Below are 14734 nucleotides of genomic sequence, written 5' to 3'. Positions count from 1 at the left end.
TACTTAAGTCTTCACCTCTTTACGGTGTACGTTATTCAGTGACCTTCATTGATTTCAAGGGAGTTAGGCACCTAAACTACTTAGGAGCGTTTGAAAATCCTACTAGCCACCCATTTGCATTATTCGGCAGCTAAAGATCTTTGAAAATCTGGTCCTAAGTCGCTTTTGAAAATTGGACTTAAACTCCTCGGCACTTTTGAAAATCTTCCTCCTCCTGTCACAGGGGGCCATATTAATAACTCCTGTTATTATTTATTTACTTGCTGACTGTTGGATGATGACAAAAGCCGAGCAGCTGCAGGGTTTTATTGCTAGTGAACTCTGCCAAAAAAGCAATTTCTATTCCTCTCTCAAGGAAGATGCAAGTAGAAAACGGCAGGTTGAAAATGCCTCCGGGCGGGGACTGCATCCTCATTTGGCCCTCACACAGTTCCAAGCCCGCTGGTGTTTAACAAATAACAACTGATATAAAGAAATACCATGACTACGTGTGATGTACATGTAATAATGTCTATAGCAGCTCTCATCCAAAGATCTTAAAGTGCTTTGGAGACACTAGAAGACAGTTCTGAACCTACAATTTAAACCAGATTTTCAAATGCTGAGCTCTTATGAAAATCTGGCCCGATGTGTCACCACTCCCTGTAGTAATATTTATTATCTGTCTTCCGGTAGGACCAAGAGAAGACCACCAACCAAGAGCCATTTGCTAGGCACTGTACACACAAAGAATTGAAAAGATGGCTCCTACTACAAAGAATTTACCCCATTTACAGCTAGGGAAATTGAGACACAAAATGTGACTTCTCCAAATTATCTTAGACTGAGGGTGGAGTAGTCTAAGATAAACCCCAGCTATCTTGCTTCCCATGTCCCTTTTCTACCTACCTAGATACTTACATTACTGTAGAATATGAACACCGCACCATCTTTATTGTATTTATTGTCACAACATCCCTATGAGATATGGCAGTGCTCTTTTACAGATGGTGAACTGAGGCACAAAGAGACGAAGGGCCACATTTTTAAAGGTATTTATGGGCACCTCATGGGAATGTCAAAAGGGCTATTTTCAAATAGGACCTTTAGAAAATCCCATTGGGCACCTAGACACCTATAAAATTCTGGCCCTGAATGACTTGCCCAATATCTCACAGGACGTCTGTAGCAGAGCAAGGAAGGGAACCCTTGCTTCTAAGTCCCAGGGTAACACATCCTTCCTGGGGCTGTTGTGACATTACCCAGGGTACAATCTGGACTGATGAACAGTTGTGTCCCCTTAATTTTCCAACCTGGGGTGCCTTTTACACTGCTTTGCTGTGAGAGCAACTACTCCTGGTCTGCTCACATACAGCCTCCAGCATGTAAATCACTCCCAGCTATACTGTCTGAGTGCTGTAATCAGCCACCCATGAATTACACTGCAGACCAACACCAGCAAACTCCCAGTCCCAGACTTTCCCCCAGAAATGTGCATCTTGTACTACCCAGCACCCGCCTGCACAACACACGCTTATATAAAGTCAGTCATTTAGAAAATGGTATGCACAAATCTTGTTATCCCCAATGGAGTTTCCCAACCACTTCAACCCCACCATGCTGGTTTAGATAAAACAACAAAACACATTAATTAACTACGGGAAGATAGATTTGAAGAGACTGCAAGTAATGAGGCATAAAAGTCAGAATTAGTTACAAGAAAATAAAAGTAAAACATAACTAATGCCTAGCTTAACAAGCTAAGTGACTTCAAAGCACATGTTCCATCAGTCTCCCCGGCTGAATGTCTTTCAGTCAGGATCCCTCCCCCAGTGCAAAACTCTTTCCTTTCTTCTTCAGATGTTGTGGGTGCTGTGCTTAGAGAGAAAGGAAGGAATCATTTGGGGGCATCTCCTCTCTCCTCTTACAGTTCTTTCTTTTCTTTGAGAATCATCCCCAGCTGAGGTTCAGGAGACAGAAAGTCTGTGTGGACGGGAACCCCCAGCTCTTCCTTTGTCAAGATGTAGATTTTCACCCACATCCTTTTTCTTGCCAAAGAATGGCCACTTAACCAGGTGATGGTCCATTTGATGTTGTTGACACCTGGCTGAGGTGCTGGCTAGCCTTTTGTCTCTGGGGAACTGGTTTGTGGCTGCTCCCCCCCAGACTTGGAACATGTCTTAGGCCATGTCTACACTAGCACTTATATCAGCAAAACTTTTATCGCTTAAGGGTGTGAAAAAACACACCCTTGAGCGACATAAGTTTTGCTGGCATAAGCGCTCATGTGCACAGTGCTATGTCGGCAGGAGATGCTCTACCGCCACTTGTCGAGCTCATTTTATTTTGTCAACGGGAGAGCTGTGCCATTGTAAGAGCTCTTGTGTAGCCATGTATTGGTACAGCTGTGCCGCTGTAAGCTTGTAAGTGTAGACATGGCCTTAGTAATATCATACAGATGACTCTTATAACTTTACATGAAATGCTGCCACACATATTTTACCAGGACAATAATGATCAGCAAATTATGAGTTGTCAAATGACACCTCGCAAGGCATACTTCTGTACAAAATTGATCATAGCCTTGTAAAAGGAGTGAACATAGGGGTACAGACTGTCACAGTTGTTCTAACCACTGGACTACATCACGCCTACTACACAGAGTAGTCACAGCGGTTAAGCTCTTGGCCAACTGCCAGCATGGCTGTGCTTGGGACACTCCAGTCTCAAAGCCAAAGAGAAGGCTGTAACATAATGAATAACTCCCAGCCCAGAACTCTGCCCCTCCAGTGGAGGAGGAAAGCAGCTTTTTGCTATGTATGTCAGACAGCCATTTAAACATTTGCTTGCTGGTGCGGGGAAAACACCTCCTCCAGAGCCTGTGCGGCTATTAATTTTCTAAAACACACAATATGTTATTGCTGTTATAAACCAGGGCTTTGCTGTGTCTGCAGGCCCTGGAAATTAGTCATTGCTGCAGTTAACAACCAGTGGGTTCACTCGTTAATTGCCCTACCTCTAGCTGTTAAAGAACCAACCAGTCGTTAACTCCTGGTAAAAAAGCAATTAGTCGGAGAGGGGACGGATTAAGGCTGCAATGATAACATGGGGGAGGATGAGAGCCAGAGACAGCTGGTATAGAGGGCAACCTGCAGCGCTCTTCTCAGACAGGAAATTCATGCCTGGTCTCCTATGGAGCAGAGCTAGAAAGGGGATGCAGCATTCGGGGGAGCCAGGAAAGAGACTGTAAAAAGTCTGAGCGTCCCTATGGAGGGCTTGATCTGGAAAGGTGGCGTGGGCCAAGTGGGCAGGGCACTAGCCTGCTCTAGGATTTTTGCCGCCCAAAGCAAAAACAATTTTGGCCGCCCCCCTCCCCGTTTTTTAATTACCCCACCCCCGGCCCCGCCTCAACTCCGCCCCTTCCCCAAATCCCCAGCCCTGCCTCCTCCCCCCAGGCTCTCAAGCCTGGGAGGGAGGGAGGGAGGGGGAGCAGCGGCGCGTGAAACAGCTGTTTCGCGCGCCGAGGCCGCTCGGGATCTCCCCCTCCCTCCCTCCCTCCCAGGTTTGAGAGCCTGGGAGGGAGGGAGGGGGAGACTCCGAGTGGCTGCGGCGCGGGCGCCGCTTCTCCCCCTCCCTCCCAGGCTCTCAAGCCTGGGAGGGAGGGGGAGTAGCGGTGCGCGAGCGGCAGCGGAGGTGAGCTAGGGCGGCCGGGGCACATTTTTAGGGGCGGCATTCTGGCGCCGGCCATGCCGCCCCTAAAAATGTGCCGCCCCAAGCACCAGCTTGTTTTGCTGGTGCCTAGAGCCGGCCCTGCCTGACAGTCCGGACTCCTGAGTTTGATTTCTGGTTCTGTCTGTGACGTTGGGCAAGTCCCCCGCCCCTCTTACCCATTGTCTGTTCAGGACAGGAGCGGTCTCCTACGCTGTGGGTTGTGTCTACACGGCACTTGGCAGGTGTAATTGCAGCCCATGTAGACATGGCGCAGCTGGCTTTGGGTAAGCTGGCTGGCTAAAAATGGCAGTGAAGCGGCAATGGCACACAGGCTAGTGACCCAAGTACGTATCCCAGCTGGATTTGTACACAGGTGGCTTGACAGCTCTGGTACCTCTGATGGCCACTTAGACAGACCAGTGTATGTACACGACCCTTCACAATGGGGCCCCTGATCTCAAGCCAGGCCTTTAGGTGCTCCTGTAATACAAATAATACTAATGAGCCCAAGTCAAGAGGAGTCTTTTAATAATAAGCTTTTGATCAGGGCTTTAGAGAGGGAACATAGTCTAGGGGTTAAAGAACAAGGTGGACCTCAAGAGATCCAGAGCTATTCCACTGACCTTATGCATGGGTTTCCATCTTCCCATTTTTAATGATATTGACCATCCTAACGAGGGGACTGTGAGAAATAATTAGTTTATGTCTGTATAGCGCTTTGAAATTCTTGGGTGGGGGGGAAGTGCTAGCTAAGACAATGTATTAGGTTCATCGTTCTTGCCTCTGGATGATCTCAATAAAAATGTGGTCCACTTACAAGCCAAAAAAATGATACACATCAGTTCTCCTGCAATTTGAAAGTCTATCTGGGTTCTTTCTGCCCCAGACCGCTTGCCAGTAATAACAATACTGCAGTCAGAGCATAGATGAGGCATGAAGTGAAACGAAACCTACCTGGTCTGAGCCAATCAGGAAGGAGGGTGGACTTGGACAGATGTTGTGTGGCATTCGTATCTATTGTAGCCAATCAGGATCGAGGATTTAGGAGCAGGACTTTGCACTCTTGCCCTTATCAATCAATCAATCAGATGGAGGATTTATGGCTAATTGAAATTTCGTTTTCAAAACGTGCTGGCGTATGAGGCATGCAGACAATGGGGCCTCTCTCTGTGAGAATTTCTCTCTTAGGCCCCCTATTAAGAAGCTAGTTATCCTAGCAGGCCTGGTCTATAAGCACAGTTGCACTACCAGGTGTGATTTGAACACTGGTGCAACATTGTGCACAGACACTCATAACAGTGTAAACCTGGCTTACAGCCGTTAAGCTCGTGTCTGTAAATATGAGTGTCCACAGGCCGAGTTGCACCGGTTTATCTTAAATCGGTTTTTAAACCAATTTAAGCTAAGTCAGGGCAACTTCTGTGGGTAGACAAGCCCTTAGTGCTACGCAAACTATTTGCAACGAAAAGAAAAGCCCTCAACATTTAGGGGGAGATTTTCAAAGACACAACGGGGATGCTCAGATCTCATTGAAAGTCAATGGCACCCCGTGCTTCATTCCCGTAGGTTCCTTTGAAACCCCAAGTTTTAGGCATTGCATTACGAATTCGTTATGCCAAAGCAGCAGCCCACATTTTCAGAACGATCTGGGTGCTTCTGTCTCCCAGAAGACACGAGCCCATTGGTGAGCAAACGTCAAAAGTCAAAACTCCACTGATGCAGCTGAGGTTGGAATGTCGCCACCTTTCCGATGGGGGAAATCGCCACTCTGCTGGCGTCCCCGGAAAAGCACACGCTGCGGAGCATAAAATTGCCCAAAAGGCAACGGTAAAAGGACGGTTCAAAACCTCACTGAAAATACCAAACAGCACTAACAGCTACACACACACAGGGTACGTGGCATTGCTCTAATGGACAATAGTCCCTCCTGTGCTGGCTGTGGCATGGCCCAGACCCCTGTGACACCAATCTGCACCTGGCACGCTGCCCCATGTATGGGCTAAAAAGGAAGGGCAGAAGCTGAAGCAGGCCCTGTTGGGCCTGCTTGGAGTAATTCTCCCTTAGTACTTGCATTAACGCATCAGTGGCGCATTGAATTAGGAGAACACAATCCATCACTGGGGTGTGGGAGACCTGGGTTCTAATCCCTCCTCTACCACAAGCTTCTTGTGTGACCTTAAGGAGGCCACTTCACCTCTGTTTGTCCCTCTTTAAAATGGGGATAATCAAACCAATCTCCCAAGCTATATTCATTGATAGTCACAAAGCCCTTTGAGCTACAGAAGGTGCCACGTAAATTTTGTTGTCACTGCACGTGTGTAAGTCCATGCCACGTGCACCAGAAACAGACCTGGTGGCACTGGGCCGTGCGCTCGTTCATGCACGGCAGTGTTAATGCCTATGCCGGCTCTCCTGCCTACGCGTGTCTGCGTTGCTTCCCTTGCGGACACTGTTCTGTTCTGGGTTGTAAGAGGCTGTTTGAACATTCGCTTTAATTACAGGCTGACAGCTTGAGTCAGATGACCCTGAATAGCAGCCGTTCAAACCTCCTGCAACTGAACTATATTTATCCTCCAGCCACAAACACTGAAAAGAAAGCTGTTACCAGCTCCGGTCTAGAGAATGGGGGATTCTGGGATGGCAGCAGGTTGAACCCTGCTTCTCTTTGCCATTCGAGGAAGGAGTCCTCCTTTCGGTCCCTGTTAGCACACTGCCTTCTCTGCGGCTCATCTGACAGCAAGAGACGCTAGATGTTGTAATATCGCCACTTTCTGACCTGGTCGCTCCTGTAGCAGGATTTGGGGTCAGATCCACGGTGGAAGATACTAATGCTCTAGAATCTATTTCCATTATAATGTTCTAGACTATAACCCTCTTAGTCATGCTCTAGAACATGTCCTGTAATAATGCGATCAAGCCTAACCCATAGTAATGCTTGAGAACCTAACCCACATCATAATATTCTAGAAACCATAGGTGCCGACTTTCTAATTTCCTGGGGGTGCTTGAACCCTGCTCCACCCCTGGCCCTGCCCCCACTGCACCCCTTCCCGAAAGGTCCCACTCCCACCCCACCTCTTCCCACCCCTGCTTCACTCCCGCCGAGTGCCCCCCGCCCTCGCTCCGACCCCCTCCTCCCCTGTGCCTCCTGTATGTCGCTGAATAGCTGAGCCGCGGTGGTCAGGAGGTGCTGGGATGCAGGGGGAGTAGCTGATCCCCTGCTGGGATGCAGGGGGAGGGCCACCGGTGGGTGCTGAGCACCCACTATTTTTTTCCCCTGGGTGCTCCGCTCCAGGCCCAGAGCACCCAGGGAGTCAGCGCCTATGCAAGAAGCTAACCCACAGCAGTGCTCTAGAACCTAACCCCTGCCCCCATAGGCACATTCTATAACCCCACTGCCGTACCCTAGAACCTAACCCTGTCGTGATGCCCCAGAACCTAGGAGCTACGTCCCTGCAGGATTTGGTGGTGCATTAAGGCTCCAAGGCCCAAACCTAAAATGCATACTCAGACAACATTTCTATTGCTTTCAAGGGGAGTTTTGGCCTGAGGAAGGATTTCAGGATGGGGCAGCTGAGCCGTAACAGACCACTGAATGATGTATCGGATTGGCTCCATGTGGGGACAGGTTCTAAAGCATTATGACCTCAGTAAGGGAGGTGGGCTCAGCAGTAGCATTAGTTAACAGGGGAGATGAGTTTGCCTGAGCATGGAAAGATCAATCCCTCTAGTAGGATTTTCTAAAGCCTGTATTGTAATGCTCAAAGTGCCATTCAAGTAGCCACGTAACGCACCTGAGCCCCGCTATGTATTTAGGGCCAGACGGCGATGCTTGAGTGGCAACGCACTAGGACACAGCACTCACCACCGGGCCACGGCTCCTCTTCTGGTCCCAGAAAATAGGGAATAAGCAGCCAGGGGCAGGCAGTGGGCGGAGCCTTGGCTGAGGGACATTCTGTGAAATTGACAGCCGTCAACATTAATACTAATGAAAAGCCATGCTTGTTATACACAAACGTGTGATTCACCTGTGGAACTCCTTGCCACTAGATAAGATCAAGAGCTTAGTAAGATTGTTGCAGAATTAATGTAGATGACAAGACCATCCACAGGTACAGTCGAGAGGAGAAAAGAAGTAGGGATAGAAATCCCCTATTTCAGGGCATAATCTTCTCATCTCACAGCATGCTTATGGACACAGGGAGCAGTACAGCGTCACCCTGACTCTGGCTTGTTGCACTGTTTCTATAGCAAGTAAGTTTCGAATGTAATGGCTTGTTAGGCCAATCCACCCTGAGCAGCTCATGGGAATGCCAAGTCAGAGCCTGCTAGGAAGAGGTATCAGCGGTTCCACTCTAGTCCACTTACCTTCCAAGGCTAACAAGGTTGGACTGCTCAGATTCCTTCTCCTAGACAGACTTGCCTAAAGACACAAAGTGAGCCGTCTGCCTTCGTTTGAAAGCAGAGTTTCCCTTCTCCCCCATACAGTTGGTTCCTGGCACTTTACTGCGTAATATTCAGGGTGACCCTTCAGGTTACCCCCATCCACCACCCAGGGGACGCTCCTCTACGCTGCTGTATCCCAGCACAAGGATAAGCCCACCTCTAAATGACAGGGGATGGGAACCAGATTCCTACATGGGCAGGGCAGTCTACAGTCAAGGGGCATCAGGGGGGAGGGATAGCTCAGTGGTTTGAGCATTGGCCTGCTAAAACCAGGGTTGTGAGTTCAGTTCTTGAGGGGACCATTTAGGGATCGGGGGGCACAACAGTCAGGGACAGTACTTGGTCCTGCTAGTAAAGGCAGGGGACTGGACGCAATGACCTTTCAAGGTCCCTTCCAGCTCTCTGAGATAAGTATATCACCATATATTATTATTATTTATCGTGCAACAGGCCTATATCCAGAGCAATTCAGGTGCCGTATTAACCTGAAAAAACTGGCACTTCTGGAGCATCATTGCTCCTTGTATCAGGACACAAGGGTCTTCCCACTGCTTGAATGCTCTGGTTCTGAAGCAGCATTTTCAAGCATTTTCACCCAGCTGAGGCCAAAGTTCTGGTGACAAGCGGGATGCACTAGGCAAGATGGTCAGAGATCAATGACTGTCTTTATAGCTGACTGACAGGGAAATACATCTCCAGGGTCACTTGGCAACAAGCGTTCAAATTCTCCAGAGTTTGCAAATTTCATGCCATAAATTTTTCCTGGGGTGGACTCTGGGCAGCACTGTCCCAAAGAAATGAATTTTGGATGGTGGGAAAAAGGGGGCCTTTTGTTCGAGGGGCTTGCTGCTCCAGCCATAGATAGTGAAGTCTGGGCAGCCCTGGCCTCCCAGCTCAAACACAATGGGCCACTTCTTGAGTGCGAGGCCGGGGCTTAGTCCAGTTGAGGTTTTGCCCCATCTAGGAATGTCTCTTCTGAAATAAACCAGATTGCCACACAGAGTCCCGATTCAAAGCGGTGGCTCGGCATGTGTCCGCTCGCTCTACAAGCCCTCATCTGTCTGAAATCCCATTGTCAGCACTTGGGGAAGGGCGCACAGATATTCTTTTGGTTTGGGGTTTTCTCAAAGGCTTAATGTTCTACTGGAGAGGGGGTGAAAAAAGGAGGGCTTGCTGTCATCAAAAACCAAAATATCCTCTTCGTTCGGTGACAGAGATTAAAATCGCTCTAAGATTTGTCTAGCCCTTGGCCGGCTCCTTCTGATAACAGGTTCCTCCTTGGAAAAGCGCAGGGCTGCGCTTGTTGCCAATGAACAGATGACCAGAAAGCGTGTTTGGTTTGGTACGGATAGGGTGACCAGATAGCAAATATGAAAAATCGGGACAGAGTGTTGGGGATAATAGGCACCTATATAAGAAAAATCCCCAAATATCAGGACTGTTCCTATAAAATCGGGACATCTGGTCACCCTAGATACGGATGAACTAAAGGTGGGGGGGAACCCACAAAGCTGGCTGACAGGTTTGCAGCAAATGATTCCGCAGCTCAGCGGGGCTATTTGCTTTCTTGCTGAAGTGAGCAACTATTTCAGCTCCCCCAACTGGAAAGGGAAATGAAGGCGTGAAAGGTTCGGATAGCTCCCGAAGCTGCTGAGATGCTGCCCCACAACCTTGTTAAACAAAGAAACCCAACCCATAAGTCCCAGCGCTGATAAAATGGGTCGTTCAAGATCAGTGGATGCTACAATCCGGGACATCTTTGGCTACTGCTAGGGAGACCCCAGTCCTGTGTGGCAGCTGCCGGACTAAATCTTGAAGTCCTTTACTCAGGGTTTAGGTCAATGTTACCCTGCCCCTTGTGGGTGTAAAAGGGGTGGGTGGGGTTTACATGGACACCTGTTCACTAGGAACCAGGTACTCATTTCACATTGGCTACCAAACGGCTGTCAGGCTGTTTGGGCAAACAAGGGGGTCGCTACTGACCTGGGCTCCCACTGAAATCTGAAGTAGGCCCCTGGGCTGATGACCTAAAGCCAGTGCTTAATTCGTAATAAAACAGGCGCCGGTGCTCAAGCAATTTTTTTACTTTAATAACTGATGTGGCCAGAGGTGCCGGGGCTATGAACTGCCAAGCCTAGAGGTGCCGGGGCACAAAGTAAGCCCTGCCTAGAGCAGAAAGCTTCCCTGCTGCCACTCCCGATCCACTGAGAAATCCAGTGCTGCGTTTACAAGAGCTCCTGAGAATGGGAAAGGAACGAGGAGAAGCGAGAAGCGACAAAGAGAGGGAGAAAGAAAATTTGCAAATAGGGCAGGAGGGTGCACAGAAGTTTAATGTTTAATGCGGGGTTTAGCGTGTGTTGTCATAACCTTCCAAATATCACCGGGAGACAAACATCAATTAGCAGCTCATTAATCGCGCGGTAATGGCTAATTACCAATTGGCCAGGGAATTTGCTTGAGCAACACAGACACTCAGCAGCACAAACAAATGTAGGGCCCATTCTGTAACTTTATACGGTGTGCGCCAAAACCCCAAAGCAGGTCCCGGGGAACATCTGCAAAGCCGGGAGCTGGCAGTCATCCTATAAGCTAAATTGACATTGGCCCAGGTTCATGGGCACCCAAAGCCGGGTGCTTACTTTTGGGGGGCAGTGAGGAGGGACCCGAGCCTCTTTCACCGTCACATCCATGTAAATCAGTAGTAATTCCACTGCGAACAATGGGCTTGCACTGTTGTAAACCCAGGGTAAGTGAGAGGAGAATCGGGCCCGTAGAATTTAAAGATGGAAAAGTCCTGTTGGCTCATTCGCTCCCTCTCCTTGCAAATGCAGGAGTATTCCTTCCCCTGTGTGTGTGCGCGCGTGCGAGAGAGAGAACGGTTGTCTCAATGTCACCCCCTTGGGGTGAGGGCAGGCAGCTCGCTTATCTCATACATCATTTTCGTGGTGCAGCAACTTTGGTCCAGTCTTGGACTATAGTTGTCGCTCTTAGCAAGTCCACCCCCTTTCAGGGGACATAACCCAGTCCAAAGAAAAGGAAAATACTTCCACAGACCTCAGGAAGCCAGGCCCTCTTCCTGGTACCAGGGAGAAGGCAGCAGTCTTTCGGACCCTACAGGCATTCTCGGCTCCCGCTCTTCTGTGTGGCTAAAGGCCAGGGCTTCATCAGCAAAACAGACAGGCCAGTCCTCTTCCTCAGAGGGTTCAGGCGGGCAGCAGTCTCAAGCCACCCGCCAGTTAGTACCACAGGGCCTCAGTCTGGGAGCCATGGCTCTGCCTGCTTCCAAGGGTCCCCCGAACTGCATTGACTTCCTCCCACACCCAGGCCTGACCAGTCTTTCAGGTGCAACAGGTTGGCGTTGATTGTGACCACAAAAGTTCTTTAACCCTTGCTTGGCTGGTGTAGGGGGTGGGTGAGGGGGGGAGTCATCTTCCTCACCACAAAACACACGATTTCAGTGGGAGTTAAGCAGCTAGATACCTTTGGGGACCTGGGGCTAAGTGACTTGCCTGAGGTCTCACAGGAAACCTGCGATGGAACAGAGAATTAAACCTAGGACTCCCCAATCCCAGGCTGGCACTCTAACCACTAGGCCAGACTTCCTCTTATATGAGTCCTTAAACCAACGCAGCCTCAAAACAGGGCTTAAGTAGAGCCAAGGCATTGCATTTGAACTCTGCACCAGGGTGCATTTCACTCCAAGTGTTCTGATTCCGGCCCCCGACTTCCAGAGGGCACATTTCAACTCTCCCTAGCAAACCCACAGAGCCACATGGCCCCCTCCCACGGAAAGCTGGAGCGCTGACCTGACATTCACCTGCAACCGAAGACGGCGACCCCTAGTTAGAGGGGAAGCGCTGAGCGATGGGAGTTGTTTGGGCTTCTCCCCGCAGCACCAGGTCACAAAGCAATGGGTCAGCTTGTCAAGCAGGCGTCAGTCCTGGCTGAATCACCCTGGAGATATTCCCCGGACAATAGGCCCATTTTCCTGCATCCCAGCCGGCGCAGAAAACACAACAGCCTCCATGCTCTCTCTGGAGTGTGTCACCGGATCGTGACCCAGGAGAGAGAAAGAGCGAGACAGAAAGAGAGGGTGACGGCTCCCACGCTGCTCCCAACAATCACCACACCAGCCAGTGAAAGGGAACGGCAGTTGGAGGAGTCTGCCGGAAATGTCAAGGCGTTCACGTCACGCGGAAGCTGACTGCAACATGACGGATCGGTGGCAACTCATCTCTCGCTTCCTCACCACAGCAGCAGGCTCTGACCACGTCAGCCGGTAAAATGCCACCCCTCCTCCTCTGGCCGGGACATCAGGCAATATCATGCGGGATAAGGGTCGGTTTGATTAGAGATGGGTCCAAATCCAATGGCACGTAGCCTGTGAGATGCTTCCGCCTGCTAGGATAAGGATGTTGGGTGAGAAACGGCCAGGAAGAAATCTCCTCCTGGGAGTTATTGCCCCGTTTTACCCCTGGTTGGCGCAGGGGTATTGGGTAGAAAGAGGAACAAAGAGCAGAACAGAAATCTACAGGGATTTGTTCCTGTGTATGTTGTGTCACTGGTTGGGACTGGGATATTATGGGAGAAATAGCGAAGTATTATTAATTATTATTCAACCTGTTAATTATGGCAGTGCCGACGGGCCAACCAAGAATGGGGCCCCAATGCGCTAGGTGCTGTACAAATACTGTTCAGGCCCAAAGTGCTTACAATGTAAATAGCACAATGGGTTTATTCCATGTGTTTGCTGGCTAATCTATCCATCCCCTCCATCCTAAACACATTGCCATGCTGTCTGAGTGTCTCACATGGGCCAGATCTTTTACCTGGTGTCAAATGCCATAGCTCCATCCAAATCTGCTATGGTGCTCTACGCTAGATGAGATTTGGCCCCTTAGCCCCATATAGTCTATCACTGTCCCTAATGCTCTTTTCCTGAGGAATTGGAAGGTCTCTTTTCTCCCCATTCTTAGGGGTCGGAAAGGGGTGTGTATATGCACGTTCGCACACATACTGTTGACTTCTTCTCTCTCTCTGTTGAGCCTGTTCAAATTTCCTAGGGATCGAGTTTAATGGGGATGGACACGTGTGGGTATAAACACAAATGACAGAGGAGGTCACATTCCATCCCTTGTATGTGGCTCCAAAAATGGGACAATCTGGCAAACATTTTTGCCTGGCTCCGTGACTTTTGCACACGCCCCAGGCCCATTCCCGGGCAGCGCTGGCTTTGCGTCAAAAAAAAAAAAAAAAAAAGTATGAAAACTCCAGGTTTCCATGAGACGACAGCCATTTCTGCATGAACAAGAAACGTCGGTTTGTAGGGAGCTGGAAAGGGGGTGAAATTGCGCAACACGAATCAACAAGAACATCCACACTCGGGTCTGTACTGCAAAAGGCTGAAATTCGCCCCAGTGAAGAGGTCGACTTACTGGCTGAATTCCACCCTGTATGAATCTTGCAGACCTCTGAAAGGGTGCATCTCTCCTGGTGTTTATTGACTTGGCTTTCTCGCCAATAAGGGATGTTGATATTGGATTGGACACAATTGGATAGAAACCTCCTGGGGCCAAATGCATCCCTGGGGAAATGGCACTCAGCTGTATGAACTTACACCAAGAATGAATTGGGCATCTGTTGGTTCTGTTCCTGCTTAGGATAGATGGGTGAATAGAAATCTCCCGGATATGGGTGGCTATTGTTGGGGAAATCGCTAGGTAGAAATTCCCTGTATTCTATCCCATTGTTTAAGGAGCCTGGGTATCCCAGCTGTTCTGGGACCATAGTTGGTACCATGGGAAAGCCCACAATTATCATTTCCTGGGGGGTTTCTAAGCAGATAGCAATGCTCTGATTTCGCTCGGGTCCGCTGGCGACCCTCCACTGACGTCAATGATTGACACCAGGATGAGATCAGAACAAGGCCTGCAGAGTTCCGAGCCGGGTGATCTTGGTTTAGCCCCATGGCCCTTTCCCCCTTACATCATTTGATCTGGACAAGACCAGCCCTACGTGGCTGTAAAGTCATTTCAGGATCCCCCCATCCCCGTGCCCTTCAGCAAGCTGATCACGAGCTCCCCATGGCCAATCTTTTCATGTTCATGAGAACAGACACGCACTGCGCTGCAGCCCCCACTCCCTGGGCCTCTGGCTGGCCCCATGACTCAGTTTCCCCAATGGATGGGTTGTTGGAAACCTAGAAGGAATTTCAATCCCTTGTGCAAGGGCCTTGCTCTCTCCAACCTGGTGGATGAGAGACCCCAACGATCCAGTGCACCTATAAACACCTTTGTGTCCTCTTCTCATTCCGCCGACGTTTCCGCTTCCCAGCGCTGTCGAGGCAGAAAAGATCCTTTTGTGAGCTCGGGAGCAGGGCTGCCAGATACAAGGACACATTTCCCAAACATCTGCTCCATGCAGCTGGGCTCCGCAAGGGACGTTGCGGGGGTTTCTGGGGAGTGCATGCGTGTTTTCGTAAAAGAAACAGAAATAGATGTGTGGCCGGAAACGGGATCTGTCGTGAACCTGCTCTTGGAGCTCGGGATGGATGCCGAGGGGATCCTTATTACGTTGTGCTTTCAGACTCGCAGGACCC

Source organism: Emys orbicularis, chromosome 25, assembly GCF_028017835.1.
Source record: "Emys orbicularis isolate rEmyOrb1 chromosome 25, rEmyOrb1.hap1, whole genome shotgun sequence".
Lineage (NCBI taxonomy): Eukaryota > Metazoa > Chordata > Testudines > Emydidae > Emys > Emys orbicularis.
Note: the sequence above shows the minus strand (reverse complement) of the source record.